The sequence below is a fragment of the Bubalus kerabau genome, chromosome 17 (genome assembly GCF_029407905.1).
Source record: "Bubalus kerabau isolate K-KA32 ecotype Philippines breed swamp buffalo chromosome 17, PCC_UOA_SB_1v2, whole genome shotgun sequence".
Taxonomy (NCBI): domain Eukaryota; kingdom Metazoa; phylum Chordata; class Mammalia; order Artiodactyla; family Bovidae; genus Bubalus; species Bubalus kerabau.
Genome location: NC_073640.1, coordinates 28407788 through 28424889, shown reverse-complemented (window position 1 = coordinate 28424889; position 17102 = coordinate 28407788). Strand labels below are relative to the sequence as shown.

Below are 17102 nucleotides of genomic sequence, written 5' to 3'. Positions count from 1 at the left end.
ACTTTTTGAGACTGCCTGACCTAGAAAAACATTGCATCAGACTCTGTCTCATTTTTGCAGGGTACTTGAACAACCAAGACATTTGCTCTATAGATCTGTGGAAACCTTTGGAGAACTAAGATGTCAGTAATGCTTTTTTGTTTTTAGAATGAAAAGTAATTTTCACAGCTTTTTTTCTTTTGCAGTGCAAAAGCAGTGAATTGCAGAAAATGGGGCTCCCCCAGAACATCTCTGGCTGGGGGGCCAAACACCCTGATTTTTCACTACTCAGTGATGCCTTACTGGGACTCAGTGAGTCCACTTGTCCAGGCCCCTGCTGGCATGTCCTCTATTGAGGTATAATGTCATGGGTACATTTTCTATGACGTACCTAGCAGCATTAGAAAGGGACTGCAGGAAACAGGCCAAGAGAAAACACAAAGCATTAGGCATATCGAAAGATCAGAGGGAAACTGGGAGCTATTTGAGGATGAGAGAATTTCCAAAGGAAATGGTAAAACTATGTGGCTCTGAGCTAGTAGGAAAGACCTGCCGATGCTAGCTCCTGTCCCTCCCCAGAATTAGGGACTTTCTCTCCATCCTTGGAAACCCCACTTTGATGGACTTGGGCATGTAACATAGCCTGCTGGATCCTGGCATCTCAGGACAGGGGCCGGGGCGGGGTGGGGGCGGCTGTGGAATCCAACTCTGGATATCTGGGGAAGTGGCGGCACCTGCCCTGGGCCTCATGACACACACACAGAAAATGTGTGGTGGCTGAAGGGAACATGGAACATTTGTCCCTTTGAACTGGACCCTCCCTAAGGTCCTCAGCTTCTGTGAAGAAATGCATGGCCCATCTTAACCCTCCAGCTCCCCTATTCACCCTCATTTCTCCTCAGACCCTGTACAGTTAGTCCCATGCTCAGGCCTTTGCTCTCGCTGTGTCCCGTACCCCTTTCTCCACCCCTACAAAGCAGACCTATCCTTTTGTGCCCACCTTCTCCAGCAAGCCTTCTCCTCCTTGGCATCTTTGGAGTTCTTTTCCAGTGGTGCTGTATCATTATTTGAGTAGGCTCTGATCTCTTGCTTCCTGATATTTTACAGGTGAGTGCTGAAGGCTGACACTGGCCAGTAAAAACATAACACAAGGCACACACAATTAAAATTTCCCAGTAACACCTTTGAAAAAGTAAATAGGAATAGATGACATTCATTTTAATAATCTGTTTAACATAATATAACCAAAGAATTATCACTTTAACATATCAACAGCAAAAAGTACTAATAAAATAGGGTTGACCCTTGAACGACATGGGGCTTAGGAGTGCTGACCCTCTGCATGGTCAAACATCTGTGTATAACTTAGAGTGTGCCCTCTGGCACCTGAGGTTCCTATGCATCCACGGTTTCTCCCCATCTGTAGCTCCGCATTCACGAATAGATTCAGCCAACTGCAGACTATATAGTACTATAGGTTTCACTGTTGAAAAAACCCACAGAATTTAAAAAAGAAAAAACCCAAGGGTAAGTGGACCCACACAGTTCAAACCCTTATTGTTTAAGGGTCAATTGTAGCTTACATGCTTATTTTCAAATTTTCTTTGCTATCTAGTTTGTATATTGTATGTATGGTCTGCTCAGTTCAGTGCAGCCACATTTCAAATGCTCAGTAGTCAACACGTGACTACCATGCTAACCAGCACAGATCAAGGCCATGTTAGTCTTTGGGTTACAGGTAACAGAAGTTCACATTAAACTGACTCAGTGGAAAAGGACATTGGCTCATGAAACAGAAAAGACCAGGGGCAGATGGTTTCAGGTACACCTAGATTTAGGTGTTCCAATAATATTGCTGTCACCAGTGTTCTGACTTTCTTCAGAAACTTTTCCAGCCCTTCCCAAGCAGGCTCTGGATGGCATAGCAATGACAGCCACCACCAGCCTCAGACTTCCCTCTACCAGCTCAGCTACCTGATCTCCACACCCAGTTTCTCTTCTCCAAGAGTCCCCCCTCACCAGACTCCCATTGGACCAACTGAAACCATGTGCTCATTTCAGAACCAATCACTGTGTAGCTAGGTGAATGGAATTGGCTGATTGGTCAGACCAGAGTCACAAGCCCATTTCCTCCTTACATGGTAGGAGACTAGAGTTAGCTTATGTGATGTGCCAGGACAGAGAGTGGGTGAGAGGTTGTTTCCCAATGGAAAATCAGGGGACTGGTATCAGAAGACCTGGGTGGAGAGAGATAAGTCATGGAAGTGGGAGGTGGCCAGAGTAGGGGTGGGACTGAATCAATAAGGGCTCCCAAAGAGTAGCTGAGTATCAGGTCAAACAGGAAAGTCATAATGTAGTCCTGCAGAAATGTTTAAAACTTTAATGGCTTGTATAACATCTTCCAGCTTTGTCAGAAGTGGGATTCAAACCCACGCCTCCAGGGAAGACTGCAACCTGAATGCAGTGCCTGAGACCACTCGGCCATCCTGACTACCACTAAAAAAAATAAAGCTAGTGGAGGTGAGGGAATTCCAGTTGAACCATTTCAAATCCTAAAAAATGATGCTGTAAAAGTACTGTACTCAATACGCCAGCAAATTTGGGAAACTCAGCAGTGGTCAGTTCAGTACAGTTCAGTCGCTCAGTCATGTCTGACTCTTTGCAACCCTATGGACTGCAGCATGCCAGGCCTCCCTGTCCATCACCAACTCCCTGAGCCTGCTCAATCTCATGTTCATTGAGTCGGTGATGCCCTCCAACCATCTCATCCTCTGTTGTCCCCTTCTCCTCCCACCTTCAATCTTTCCCAACATCAGGGTCTTTTCCAATGAGTCAGTTCTTCGCATCAGGTGGTCAAAGTATTGGAGTTTCAGCTTCAGCATCAGTCCTTCCAATGAATATTCAGGACTGATTTCCTTTAGGATGGACTGGTTGGATCTCCTTGCTGTCCAAGGGACTCTCAAGAGTCTTCTCCAACACCATAGTTCAAAAGCATCAATTCTTCAGTGCCCAGCTTTCTTTATAGTCCAACTCTCACATCCATACATGACTACTGGAAAAACCGTAGCTTTGACTAGACAGATCTTTGTTGGCAAAGTAGTGTATCTGCTTTTTAATAAGCTAGTTTAGGTTGGTCATCGCTTTTCTTTCAAAGAGCAAGTAAGTGTCTTTTAATTTCATGGCTGAAGTCACCATCTGCAGTGATTTTGGAGCCCAAAAAATAAAGTCTCTCACTGTTTCCCCATATATTTGCCATAAAGTGATGGGGCCAGATGCCATGATCTTAGTTTTCTGAATGCTGAGTTTTAAGCCAACTTTTTCACTCTCCCCTTTCACTTTCATCAAGAAGCTCGTTAGTTCTTCTTCACTTTCTGCCATAAGTGTGGTGTCATCTGCATATCTGAGGTTATTGATATTTCTCCTGGCAATCTTGATTCCAGCTTGTGCTTCCTCCAGCCCAGCATTTCTCATGATGTACTCTGCATATGAGTTAAATAAGCAGGGTGACAATATACAGCCTTGATGTACTCCTTTCCCATTTGGAACCAGTCTGTTGTTCCATGTCCAGTTCTAACTGTTGCTTCCTGACCTGCATACAAATTTCTCAGAAGGCAGATCAGGTAGTCTGGTATTCCCATCTCTTTAAGAATTTTCCAGAGTTTGTTGTAGTCCATACAGTCAAAGGCTTTGGCATAGTTAATAAAGCAGAAGTAGATGTTTTTCTGGAATTCACTTGCTTTTTCGATGATCCAGCAAATGTTAACAATTTGATCTCTGGTCCCTCTGCCTTTTCTAAATCCAGCTTGAACATCTGGAAGTTCACGGTTCATGTACTGTTGAAGCCTGACTTGGAGAATTTTGAGCGTTACTTTGCTAGTGTGTGAGATGAGTGCAATTGTGCGGTAGTTTGAGCATTCTTTTGCATTGTCTTTCTTCAAGATTGGAATGAAAACCGACCATTTCCAGTCCTGTGGCCACTGCTGGTTTGATCTCTGGTTCTCTGGTTCCTGAGAGAGAAAACCAGAGATCAAATTGCCAACAGCCATCTGTCCATTTGTCCATCATCCACTCGTGCAGAACTTATGCCTCCAGTTCCTGCTGTGTGACAGGTACTGTACTACTGCTAGGACTACCTGGTGAACGAGATGGCCAAGGTTTCTACTTTTACAGGAGCTCAGAGCTGAGTGAGAGAGAAGCATGATCATCAAATAAGCCAGCAAATAAGCACAGTGACTTTGCATCTGTCAGAAGGAGGCCAGGCTGAAAGTGAATGGGAGGTCTGGGGGCCATTTTAACCCAGATACTGACACAGGAATGATGAAAGGAGCCAACCCCACATGAGCTGGGGGAAGATGGCCCCACATGGAGGAAACAGAAAGTGCCAAGGCCTGAGGGGGAACAGAAAGATGGGTGCAGGGAGCTGGAGGTGGAGAGGAGGTGGAAGAGGTGAGCAAGGCTGGCTCAAAGAGGGCAGACAGGATACTGTGGTTGTGGGGATGGCCCCGTAGATACTACTTCAGCAAAGTCAGTTTGATAGGTGGGAACTTGCTGCACCATATTTACCAGATGCGTGCAATGAATGGTACACTGGGGACCAATGGAAATGACCAATGGCAGGTGACAGTCTGAGACAGCACCACCAAGCTGGGAACTGGGGAGATGACCCCAAGACCATGCAGGATCTCACCTCAGTAATGCAGGCACTCCTGCAACAGATTCAAGATAAATTTCAGACTATATCTGACCAGACCATTGGAAGAACTGATGATGTGAGGGCCTTCCCTTGTGGCCTAGTGGTTAAGACTTCACCTTCCAATGCAGGAGGTGTGGGTTCGATCCCCCAATTGGGAAGCTGGGATCCCCACATGCCTCGTGGCCCAAAAAAACGGAACTTAAAACAGAAGATGAGATGGTTGGATGGGATCACCAACTCAGTGGACAGGAATTTGAGCAAACTCTGGGAGATGGTGATGGGCTGCAGTCCATGGGGTTGCAAAGAGTTGGACACGACTGAGCGACTTCACTTTCACTTTTCACTTTCATGCACTGGAGAAGGAAATGGCAACCCACTCCAATGTTCTTGCCTGGAGAATCCCAGGGTCGGGGGAGCCTGGTGGGCTACCGTCTCTGGGGTCGCACAGAGTCGGACACGACTGAAGTGACTTAGCAGCAGCAGCAGCAGCAGAGCAGCTGAACTGATTGAAAACAGAAGTGATGTTGTAACAAACTCAATAAAGACTTTTAAAATGGTCCACATTTTTTTAAATCTTAAAAAAATAAAATTGATGACATGGGCAATCATATTGATGACCTGGAGAAAAATACTGCATTCAGACCATGTCCAGTTGGATCACTGGAAGAACTGATGACATGAGAAGTTGCATTGGTGACCTGGACAAAAACACCACAGACCTCATGACACAGGCTGGGGTGGAAGAGCTGAATGGTGAAAACAAGACCCCTGCCCCGCAGTGGAGCTGGAGTTTGCTCATGCGAACCAGACTCTGCAGCATCCTATTCATGAGCCAAGAGAAGATAGAAGATGGGTGGCTTTTTGCAACTAACTACTATGTGTAGACAGGTTTTCTATTATCAAGTGTGCCCTCCTCTTACCTGGTACTACAGAGTTAGTTTATAGAGTGATTTCTCTCCCCTACCTTTCATGTTTCCTGAACATGGTAACTTCATATCTTGGACCTTGGTCAGTTGTGCTATTAAACACTAAAACTTTGGCAGTTTTGGAGCGGGGCAGAAGAAGTGGTACATTGGTTTCTTTTTCTGGGTTAACACTTAAAGAATTTATTCTATTCCATGAACCCTAAATGTCCAGCGCGTATTAACCCTTCCAGCTATGCAACCCTTTGAGGCAGATACTATTCCTAAATCTATTTTGCAGATTGGAAAACTGAGTAACAGAGAGGCTAACTAACTCTACCGTGTCATAGAACTAGCAGAAGCAGGATTTGAACTCAGGCGGTTCCAGAATCCACATGCTGACACATTCAGTCATGCTCCTTCGAGTTAAAATTGGCTATGCAAGCACATGCACACTGCAGCCCTTGCTTATTAAGAGTGCTATGCCATGGAGTCTCCCCATTCCTGGGGTTCTCTTTCTAGGGAGACTGAAGGCTCTGGGGACATGAGAAGCAGTCTACAGAACTTGGAAGTGAGTTCCTGGTCCTTGGTGCATTCTGGTCACCACTGTCCACATGATTCATTCAAATTCCGGGAACTGGGTTGCCCAACTCTCCACACCAAGGGGGAACCTGGGGTCTTTGGCTCTGGCTCCAGAGAGACTGAGCAGTTCCTTACCCACCCCATTAGAGATCCACACCTCCTTCATCAATTGCACTCCTGAGCGCCCAGCTAAGTGGGCCAAGATTCCCAAACCAGGCTTGGCAGGGATTCACTACTGGTGCTGAATCGTGGCCAAAGAAACCAGAGCCTGAAGCAAAAAACTTGGCCTTGCCACTTGGACTGGCTTGCTGGGAAACGCTTACCCTTTCTTTTAAGTCTCCTCTATACTGAAAACAGGACTAAAAATAATGTTTCCAGGTTCAGTTTGCCACCTTAGTTGGCAAGCCCCCATGGCTTTCTTTCTGGCTTTGTTTCTAAAAAGAAACAATGTAAATAAAGCACTTATCACAGATATGACCTAAATTAAATCCCTTACAATTTATACAGTGGAAGTAACAAACAGATTTCAGGAATTAGATCTGGTGGACAGAGTGCCCGAAGAACTACGAACGGAGGTTCATAACATTGTACAAGAGGTGGTGATCAAAACCATCCTCAAAAAACAGAAGTGCAAAAAGGCAGAATGGTTGTCTGAGGAGGCCTTACAAATAGCTGAGAAGAGAAGCAAAAGGCAAAGGAGAAAAGGAAAGATATATCCATCTGAATTCAGAGTTCCAAAAAAATAGCAAGGAGAGATTAAGCCTTCCTAAGTGATCAATGCAAAGAAACAGAGGAAAACAACAATAGAATGAGAAAGACTAGAGATCTCTTCAAGAAAACTAGAGATACCAAGGGAACATTTAATGCAAAGATGGGCACCATAAAGGAGAGAAACATTATGAAGCTAACAGGAGCAGAAGATATTAAGAAGAGGTGGCAGGAATACACAGAAGAACTATACAAAAAAGATCTTCATGACCCAGATAACCATGATGGTGTGATCACTCACCTAGAGCCAGACATCCTGGAGTCCAAAGTCAAGTGGGCCTTAGGAAGCATCACTATGAACAAAGCTGGTGGAGGTAATAAAATTCCAGCTGAGTGATTTCAAATCCTAAAAGATGATGCTGTGAAAATGCTGCACTCAATATGCCAGCAAATTTGGAAAACTCAGCAGTGGCCATAGGACTGGAAAAGGTCAGTTTGCATTCTAATCCCAAAGAAATGCAATGCCAAAGAATGTTCAAACTACCACACAATTGCACTCATCTCACACACTAGCAAAGTAAAGCTCAAAATTCTCTAAGTCAGGTTTCAACAGTACGTGAACCATGAACTTCCTGATGTTCAAGCTGGATTTAGAGAAGACAGAGGAACCAGAGATTAAATTGCCAACATCCGTTGGAGAATAGAAAAAGCAAGAGAATACCAGAGAAGCATCTACTTCTGCTTTATTGACTATGCCAAAGCCTTTGACTGTGCGGATCACAGCAAACTCTGGAAAATCCTTAAAGAGATGGGAATACCAGACCACCTGACCTGTCTCCTGAGAAATCTGTATGCAGGTCAAGAAACAACAGTTAAAACCGGACATGAAACAATGGACTGATTCCAAATTGGAAAAAGAGTACGTCAAGGCTGTATATTGTCACCCTGCTTATTTAACTTCTATGCAGAGTTCAACACGCAAAATGCTGGCTGAATGAAGCCCAGCTGGAATCAAGATTGCCAGAAGAAATATCAATAACCTCAGATATGCAGATGACACCACACTTATGGCAGAAAGCGAAGAGGAACTAAGAACCTGTTGATGAAAGTGAAAGAGAAGAATGAAAAAGCTGGCTTAAAACTCAACATTCAAAAAACGAAGATCATGGCATCCAGGCCCATCACTTCATGGTAAATACATGGGGTAACAATGGAAACAGTGAGAGACTTTATTTTTTTGGGCTCCAAAATCACTGAAGATGGTGACTGCAGCCATGAATTTAAAAGACATTTGCTCCTTGGAAGAAAAGCTATAACAAACCTAAACAGCATATTAAAAAGCAGGCATTACTTTGCCAACAAAGGTCTAGTCAAAGCTATGGTTTTTCCAGTAGTCATGTATGGATGTGAGAGTTGGACTGTAAAGAAAGCAGAATGCTGAAGAACTGATGTTTTCAAACTGTGGTGTTGGAGAAGACTCTTGAAAGTCTCTTGGACTGCAAAAAGATCCAACCAGTCAATCCTAAAGGAAATCAACCAGGAATATTCATTGGAAGGACTGATGCTGAAGCTGAAACTCCAATACTTTGGCCACCTGATGCGAAGAGCCTACTCATTAGAAAAGACCCGGATGCTGGGAAAGATTGAAGGCAAGAGGAGAATGATACAACAGAGGATGGTTTTGGATGGCATCACTGAACAATGGACATGAGTTCGCACAAGCTCTGGGAGTTGGTGATGAACAGGGAAGCCTAGCGTGCTGCAGTCCATGGGGTTGCAAAGAGTCAGGCAAGACTGAGCAACTGAACAACAACAAATCACTGTTACAGGCTCAGAATAGTTCTCAAGGAGGGGTAGTAAGCCAGAAAAATCAAGCTCCGTTTATCTGTGTGACTCTTCTCTGAGCTTGATTTACCTCCTCTGTAAATGGAGGTAATGCTACTCTGTATTGTGGTAATGCTATGAATGTTCAGCAAAATAATGGATGTAAGGGAGACATTCACTAAAATTCAGTTTCCTGCCATTCTTTACCCAGGCAGAGATGGGTATATATGCCAAGATTCCAGGGATGCCAAAATCCCTGGAATTTTCAGGCCCCTCGGTTGGCTGAGTACCGGGTTCCTGTTCGGGGACTGACTCTATCTGTCCCTAGCAGAGGTGCGCATAGTTACCTGGGACTTCCCCAGCTGCTAGTAGACTTTCCAGGGTGAGCTCAGGGGACTTTCCTCTCCCCAGCTGGACAACTTCCGAGAGTAGAAAATGAGTGAGGCTGGTCCCTCAAGGATTGATTGTTGGTGTCTGGGCTGCTGATAAGGGGACACTGGGATAAACAGGAATAGTGACCCTTTCCCATTTTTGGAGATCTGGGACTGGAATGGGGTTCTAAAATGGCTTATTCCAAAAAATAAATAAATAAATAAATAAAATGGCTTATTCCATGCCACAAATCTAGCACCTGAAAGGTGTCAGGGGAAGATAGCTGACCATCCACCCAAACCCAGGGGTAGGTCTGAGTGGGGCCACAGCGCTGACCCTCATCAAATCAGCACTTTCTCCCAGCCAGGCCAGGAGGGGAGCAGGAAGAGTGGGACTGACTTGGGCTGTAGCTCTGGGTTTGCCACCGTGTTCTTATCTCCAAATGATACACACTTAGAAAGGTTGGTGGTAGAAGGCATGAGGGGAGGGTTCCAGAGGTCCTGAGCACAAGGCTTCTGCCCCAAAGAGGACCTTGGTGAATGACTCAGGCTGTGTGAGCCTGAGCTCCCTGCTGTGCAAAATGGGGCAGGAGGACAGAGCTAATGGTTCCTGCCCGAGCACTGGCCTCAGAGGGAAGTTGTGAGTGTCTGATAAGCTCTCTGATCTTGGTGACTTTCTGTTGCATCCCTACACCCCACTCTCTCCACCTTCTTGTGTATAGGCACTCACACACAAAACACTCACTCACACACACATACACACATCAGCCAGCCAGCCGGGCTAATTAGTTATACCTCCAAAACACACCCTGAATTTTGAACTTGACCACCCTTTGCAATCTGCACTTCCCTGGCTCAGTCACCATCATCTCTCATCCTCCTTTCCATGACCATCTCCCTGGGCTTTTGATTCTCCTCTTGCCTCTCACATCCATTCTCTGTAGATCAGCCAAATGGATCATTTTGAAAGGCCAACTGAATCTTGTCACTCCCCTGCTTTAAACACTCCAGTGATTCCAACACAGACAGAAGAAAATCCAAACTCCTCTTCCTGGCACCCCAGCCCTGTGTGATATGGACTTCAGCCTCCTCCCATGCTTAACCTTGTCCCATTGGCCTTGCTGCCTCTTCAACAGACCACAATCCCTCTCTGCCCAGGACCTTTGCACAGGCTATACCCCCCCTGCCCCCTGTCCTGGGAACACTGCCATTCCTGGCTTTGACTGTGCTTGTCTCTCCCTTCAGAACTCACTGTCTTCTGAGAGGGGCCCTCCCTGACCACCCTTCCTATGAGAGCCTCTAGTCACTCTTGATCATTGGTAAAAGAGGCTTTTTTAAAGGTAAAACTATGATTCTCACCTAAATATAAAAAGAACACAAGTCAAAGATTTCATTTAACTCAGCAATTTGTTAAAAAATAAACAACAAAAAAACAGCAAGATGTTACAACGGATTCAAAACACACACATATACACTGACAATCAGAAATGATAGAATGATAGAATGGATACAGTTGTAAAAATGGCCAGTATCCACAGGGCAATAGTTAATTGCATTCCACTCCAACAAAATCCACTTGCATTTCCATGACTAAGACTCATTTGTATGTTGTAGTAATGAAAGGTGCAGGCCCTAGAATCAAACAGGACTAGTGCCCCAGACAGGACACCCAGTTATTTGTCTTGACCCATTTCAAGGTCTCTTGGAAGTTTCCTGACATCCTCTTTCTTGCACTTAGCAGCACTTTTTTTTTTTTTTTTTTTTTTTTTTTGCCATTTTGCCTTTCACCTATTTCTTAGCTCTCTCCCTTTACCCCAGATTTGAATGTGTCTTGAGGGCAGAAATTCTCTTTAGTATATAGGCCTCCAGGAAATCCCGTGGAGAAAGGCACTCTCGCGACCTGGGATCTTCTGGTCCCTGGACAGAGCGAGTGCGTGGGTAATTCTGGTTGGGTGGGTGGAGTCGGGGAAGGAGTGGGTGGAAGGTGCTGCGGGGGCCTAGGGAAGAAACGGAATGCGGGAAGGAGGCGGCGCGGGAGGGATTAATCCACGGACATTCCCTGCCCGCCTACTGTGTGTCAAGCAAGTTTGGGGCGCTAGGAACAAGGTCAGGAAAAAGATGGATCTGATGGCTTTGCCCGCTGCAGGACTCGACGTAACCTGGAGTCTGCGTGAATGAGTTAAACACACATACAGAGGTGAAGTTGGCGTTTCGACGAATGTTAGGAAGGAGATCACGCGGTACGCTTGCCCTGAGGCCTTGCGATACCCCTGGCTTCACCTGATTCAGAGACCTATAAGCCAAAGCGAATGTGCGGATTTGTCTGCTCTGTGTGCGGTAAAGGCATGAGGGCATGTATGCAGAAATGTAAATGTATACAGACATGCAAATCAAAGCTGATGTGAATAGTAAGTACATGAGTGCAGAATGAAAGCCTGTCGGCGGCACGAATGCTAGCAGGTGGGAGTCCTCTGATTCTTGGCCTGTCAGATTCTCCAGCACACCGCGCGCGCCCTCTGCTGCTGCCCAGGCGGGTTTCTGTACCTTCGCGTCGCATTTCGCTCCTCCAGTTGGAACAAAAGCTTGTATCTAGCTCCTCCTAACGCTGGGCGGAGAACAAAGCCGCAGCGCCTGCTGTTCGCCACGCATGCGCACACTGGAACTATTTCGAAGAGGATCGCTTGCAAAACACTCTTAGCGGTAGTCAGGATGGCCGAGCGGTCTAAGGCGCTGCGTTCAGGTCGCAGTCTCCCCTGGAGGCGTGGGTTCGAATCCCACTTCTGACAAAGCTAGACCTTTTTCATTTTTCACGAACGGCGACGTCTGAAACATGCCCTGTGGATATTAATCTTTTTACAAAACAAGTATTTTCTACTTATGACATGTTATTTCCTGATGACTTATTTTGAAATGTAAAAGGAGTCCTTCTCTGAAACCGCAAAGCCATTCTTCAGACATTTGAAGTGAGGAAAAGGCAAAAAGACTCTGATGCTGGGAGGGATTGGGGCCAGGAGGAGAAGGGGACGACAGAGGATGAGATGGCTGGATGGCATCACTGACTCGATGGACGTGAGTCTAAGTGAACTCCGGGAGGTGGTGATGGACAGGGAGGCCTGGTGTGCTGCAATTCATGGGGTCGCAAAGAGTCGGACACGACTGAGCGGCAAAAAGCTAGAGTATTGTCAGAAGTGGGATTCGAACCCACGCCTCCAGGGGAGACTGCGACCTGAACGCAGCGCCTTAGACCGCTCGGCCATCCTGACTACCGGTCTTAAGACTTTCGTGGGATTCTATTTAAGTCACTATTGGTGCGACGTAGCTTGGGAATTATTCAAATAATTCTGAGGTCTTTCAGAGCTCGAGATCCAGCCACACAGCCCCTCGTCATCCACAATCAATAACCACCGTACTGCCAAGATTTACCGTTACCCTTAAAGCAGTTCAGTCTTTTTACTACTTGCTAAGTCACTTCAGTCGTGTCCGACTCTGTGCGACCCCATAGACGGCAGCCCACCAGGCTCCCCTGTCCCTGGTATTCTCCAGGCAAGAACACTGGAGTGGGTTGCCATTTCCTTCTCCAGTGCATCAAAGTGAAAAGTGAAAGTGAAAGTGAAGTCGTGTCCGACCCTCAGCGACCCCATGGACTGCAGCCTTCCAGGCTCCTCCATCCATGGGATTTTCCAGACAGGAGTACTGGAGTGGGATGCCATTGCCTTCTCCGTTTTACTACTTAGATGTTTTAAAAGGAAACTTTGTAGCCTACACAGAAACGGAAAATTAGTTTCTCTTGCCATCAACAGGAAATAACCATAAAAATAAATAACAATGGAAATGAAACTATATTATTGAATTCTAGTCACTTGCCAACGCTGTGACTAAGTTTTCACATTATTTTTAATGACTAAAATTATCTGAAAGGGTCTAGACTATTGTTGGGCCCCTGGGGGGAAGTGAGAGTAGGTCTAGACGATTCTTTTTGGAAGAGGGTATTATGGACTTTGCATGGACTCCTCAATGGATTGAAGCCACGGCAATGGGCTTCCATTCTGCACGTTTTTAGGTGAAGCCTCATCAAGAAAGAGAAAGTTGGCTTTTATACCTTTTTAATAAACTGAACGAAGGAAAAGCTAGAGAATGTTAAACTTGGAGAAGAGACCATTAATCTGTTTACAAAAGCCTGCTGTGTTTAAGGGGTTGGAATTGTGCCTGTTGAATCCTGCTGCAGGAACTGAGGCTTGATATGTAGGTGCAATGGGTGGGTAGTTACCACCGAGGAAGTTTTCCACGAAGAGCTTGCTGAAAAGAAAATAAGCTGCCTGTGTAGACAGTGACATCCCCATCACAGGAGGCATTCAAGACAAGGCTGGACAGTCACTGCAGGAAGGCTGGTGAGGGGATTTGACAGTTCCCGTATTAGTTTCTTATTGCTGCTGTAACAAACTGCCACTAATTTAGTGGCTTAAAACCACATCATTTATTATCTTATGGTTCTAGAGGTCAAAACTGTGTCCCTGTGGCTCTAGAGCAGTGGTCCCCAACCTTTTTGGCACCAGGGACCGGTTTCATGGAAGGAAGTTTTTCTACCGACCAGGGGTGGGGGATGGTTTCGGGATGATTCGAGCATATTCCATTTACTGTGCACTTTATTTCTATTATTGTTACATCAGCTCCACCTCAAATCATCAGGTATTAGCTCCCAGAGGTTGGAGACCCCTGCTCTAGGAAATATCCATTTCCTTTCCTTTTCCACCCACATTCTTTGGCTTATACCCTCACATCACTCCACCTTCTGCTTCTGTCTTCAGGATGCCTTCTGTGCCTCTGACCCTCCTGTCTAACCTCTTGTTGTCACCTAAAGTAAGTGTGGGCGCCCAAAGCACAGCGAGGCCAAACACACCTGAAGGTCAGTTTGAATTAGGGAAAGATTTATGGCAAGGGCCATGCAAGGAGAGAAGAGGTGGGTCATGCTCAGAAGGTCCGAACTCCCCAAAGGGTGCCAGGGACGTTTACACAGGCACATCAAGGGTGGGGAGGGCTGCAGGGTGTGTAACCTTCCTCTGATTGGTTGGCGGTGAGGAGAGAGGGCGGTGTTCTAAGAACCTCAGATATTAGCATTCTGGTTCCAGCCGGCGGGTGCTCTGCCTGAAATTACCGTCCTCCGCCTGGGCTGGGCGCTTAGTTCCCATAGAACTCAGAGATGTGTGTCAGGCTGTTACATCCCCACCAGGAGGAACCAAGAGCACACCCCAAGGCTGTGCTATGGTTTCTTTCTGCATTCCCTCACTCTAATTACTGTTTGAATCAGAGAAGGTCTTGGAGGCTGAAACCTTTTTCCTACAAATAAGAAATGGGCGGGGGGAAAAAAGAGAGAAATGCGGGGGCCAAAGAAAGGCCCTTGCATTTGGAGAGGGGCCCACAGAGTTCTGCACAGTTTCAATTCCTCCTTTCCTTTGATATGCCTCAATGTTGATGGTCACAGGTATTGAATAGAGCGATCACTCTCATAAACTTGGCAGAGGAACTTGATTTCAGGGGAACTCAGTTTCATTACAAAGATTATTTATTTAAAATATATGTTTATAATAAAATGTTTCTATTAAAGTCTCAGAGGCCATAGAAACATCAAAGAAAGTGAAAGTGAAGTCGTGTCCGACTCGTTGCGACCCCCTGGACTGTATGTAGCCCACCAGGCTCCTCCGTCCATGGGATTCTCCAGGCAAGAATACTGGAGTGGGTTGCCATTTCCTTCTGGACCTGTGATTATCCCTGGGTGGTGGCATTTATTGTGATTTTTTTTTTTCTCATTGGTTACCTGCATGTGATATTTATATTTTGAACATGGATTACTTGGGTAATTCTGTTTTAATTAAAAAAAAAAACTCAGGAGGACTTTCCTGGTGGCTCAGTGGAAAAGAATCCTCCTGCCAATGCAGGAGACACTCATTCGATCCCTGATCCAGGAAGATCCCACAGACCTTGGAGCAGCAAAGCCCAGGCACCACAATTATGGAGCCTGTGCTCTAGAGCCGGAGAATTGCAACCATGGAACCCTCCTGCCTAAACTACTGAAGACTGAGCATCTAGAACCCGTGCTCTGCTACAAGAGAAGCCACTGCAATGAGAAGTCCACGCACCGAAACTAGAGAGTAGCCCCCACGCTCTGCAACTAGAGAAAGCACACCCAGCAACGGAGACCCAGCACAGTCAAATCATAAACAATAATTAACTAAAAGAAAGAAAGTTTTAACTGTTAGGAAACTTGGAGAATTTGAAAAGACAAAAAGATTCCTGGATGTTCTTTCAAAGGAATATTAGGTGTTGTCTACAGTTGTTCTGTCTATTACAGAAGCCACTAATCACATGTAGCTACAGAGCACTTGGGATGTGTTGTCATCTTAGTGCAAAAAAAGGAATGCAAAATATCTCAATAAAAATGTTTATATTGAGTACATGGATTTTGAGGTGTTTTGTTTTGTTTTTTGGCTGAGTCTTACAACTTGTAGGATCCCTGACCTACAATCCTACAGGTTAGAACCTGGGCCCCAAGGGAGCATAGCCATTGGCCCACCAGAGAAGTCCTTTGGCTACATGTTTAAATAATAATATTTTTAAAATAGTGGGTTAAATCAGATATATTTTGGTGGGAGTCACATTATGTATTCAGGTTTTTTGCGTGTGCTCCTCTTGTGACTTCTTGTGTTTTTTTTTTTTTTTTAAGGTAAGAAGTGGATTTATTCAGATACAGAGAGAAGCACACTCCACAGAGAGTTGGGGCCATTGCAGACAGCGAGTGTGGCTTGTTTTTTAATTTTTAAAATGGATTTATTTGAGTTGGAGGATAATTGCTTTATAATATTGTGTTGGTCTCTGCCATACATCAACATGAATCAGCCATAGCTATACATATGTCCTCTTTCTCTTGAACCTCCCTCCCACCTCCCATGCCATACCAGCCCTCTAGGTTGTCACAGAGCACGGGGTTTGTGACTTACACCGGCTATCAGTTTTACATGATAATGGACATGTTTCCATGCTACTCTCTCAATTCCTCCCACCTTCTCCTCCCACTGTGGCCACAAGCCTGTTCTCTATGTCTGCATCCCCACTGCTGCCCTGCAAATAGGCTCATCGGTGCCACCTTTCTAGATTCCTTATATATGTGGGTTTTTTCTTTCTGACTTCACTCTGTATAATAGGCTCTCATTTCATCTACCTCATTAGAACTGACTCAAATGTGTTCTTTTTATGGCTGAGTAAATGGCAACCCACTCCAATATTTTTGCCTAGAGAATTCCATGGACAGAGGAGCTGGCAGGCTACAGTCCATGGGGTCTCAAAAAGTCGGACATGACTGAGTGACTAATAATATTTTATATATAATATTCCTTTGTACATATGTACCACAACTTCTTTATCCATTCATCATACTGTTTTAATTGTTTAAAATTTAGTTCATAAATTTGCAAACAAATCTTATCTATAAAATGAAATTGATTCCACCCTTGGTAGAAGCCAGTTCTGCATCTATGAGCAAATTCACTTTAGCATCGCTGATCGTGACAGTTACGTACATGTATGTGTGTATGTGTACATACTTACACTAGACAAACTTCACCGCCATCCATCTTCAGTACTCTTCATCTTGCAAAACTGAGACTCTATACCCATCAAACAATAACTTTCCATTCCCTCCTCTCCCAACCATTCTATTTTCTGTCTTTATTAATTTGACTATTCTAGATAGCTCATGTAAGTAGAATCATGTAATATTTGTCCTTTTGTGACTGACCTGTTTCATTTATGCTAATGTCTTCAAGGTTTGGTTCTTCCTAGGTGACTCAGTGGTGAAGAATCTGCCTACACTGCAGGAGACATGGGTTCAATCCCTGGGTCAGGAAGAGCCCCTGGAGAAGGAAATGGCAACCCATCCTAGTACTCTTGACTGGGAAATCCCACGGACAGAGGAGCCTGGCGGGCTACAGTCTATGGGGTTGCAAAGAGTTGGTGGACACAAATAAGTGACTAAACAACAACAAACTTCAA

The 17102-nt window shown here is 45.2% G+C and overlaps 1 protein-coding gene and 3 non-coding genes across 4 annotated transcripts in view; 2 read left to right on the top strand and 2 right to left on the bottom strand.

Annotated features, from left to right (window-relative positions):
• PSME3IP1 (proteasome activator subunit 3 interacting protein 1) overlaps positions 1 to 17102 on the top strand; it is a 348568-nt gene that overhangs the window by 202828 nt on the left and 128638 nt on the right. The window lies entirely within an intron of this gene.
• TRNAL-CAG (transfer RNA leucine (anticodon CAG)) lies at positions 2388 to 2470 on the bottom strand. Its single transcript has one exon. It is a non-coding gene; the product is annotated as a tRNA-Leu (tRNA).
• TRNAL-CAG (transfer RNA leucine (anticodon CAG)) lies at positions 11763 to 11845 on the top strand. Its single transcript has one exon. It is a non-coding gene; the product is annotated as a tRNA-Leu (tRNA).
• On the bottom strand, positions 12240 to 12322 carry TRNAL-CAG (transfer RNA leucine (anticodon CAG)). Its single transcript has one exon. It is a non-coding gene; the product is annotated as a tRNA-Leu (tRNA).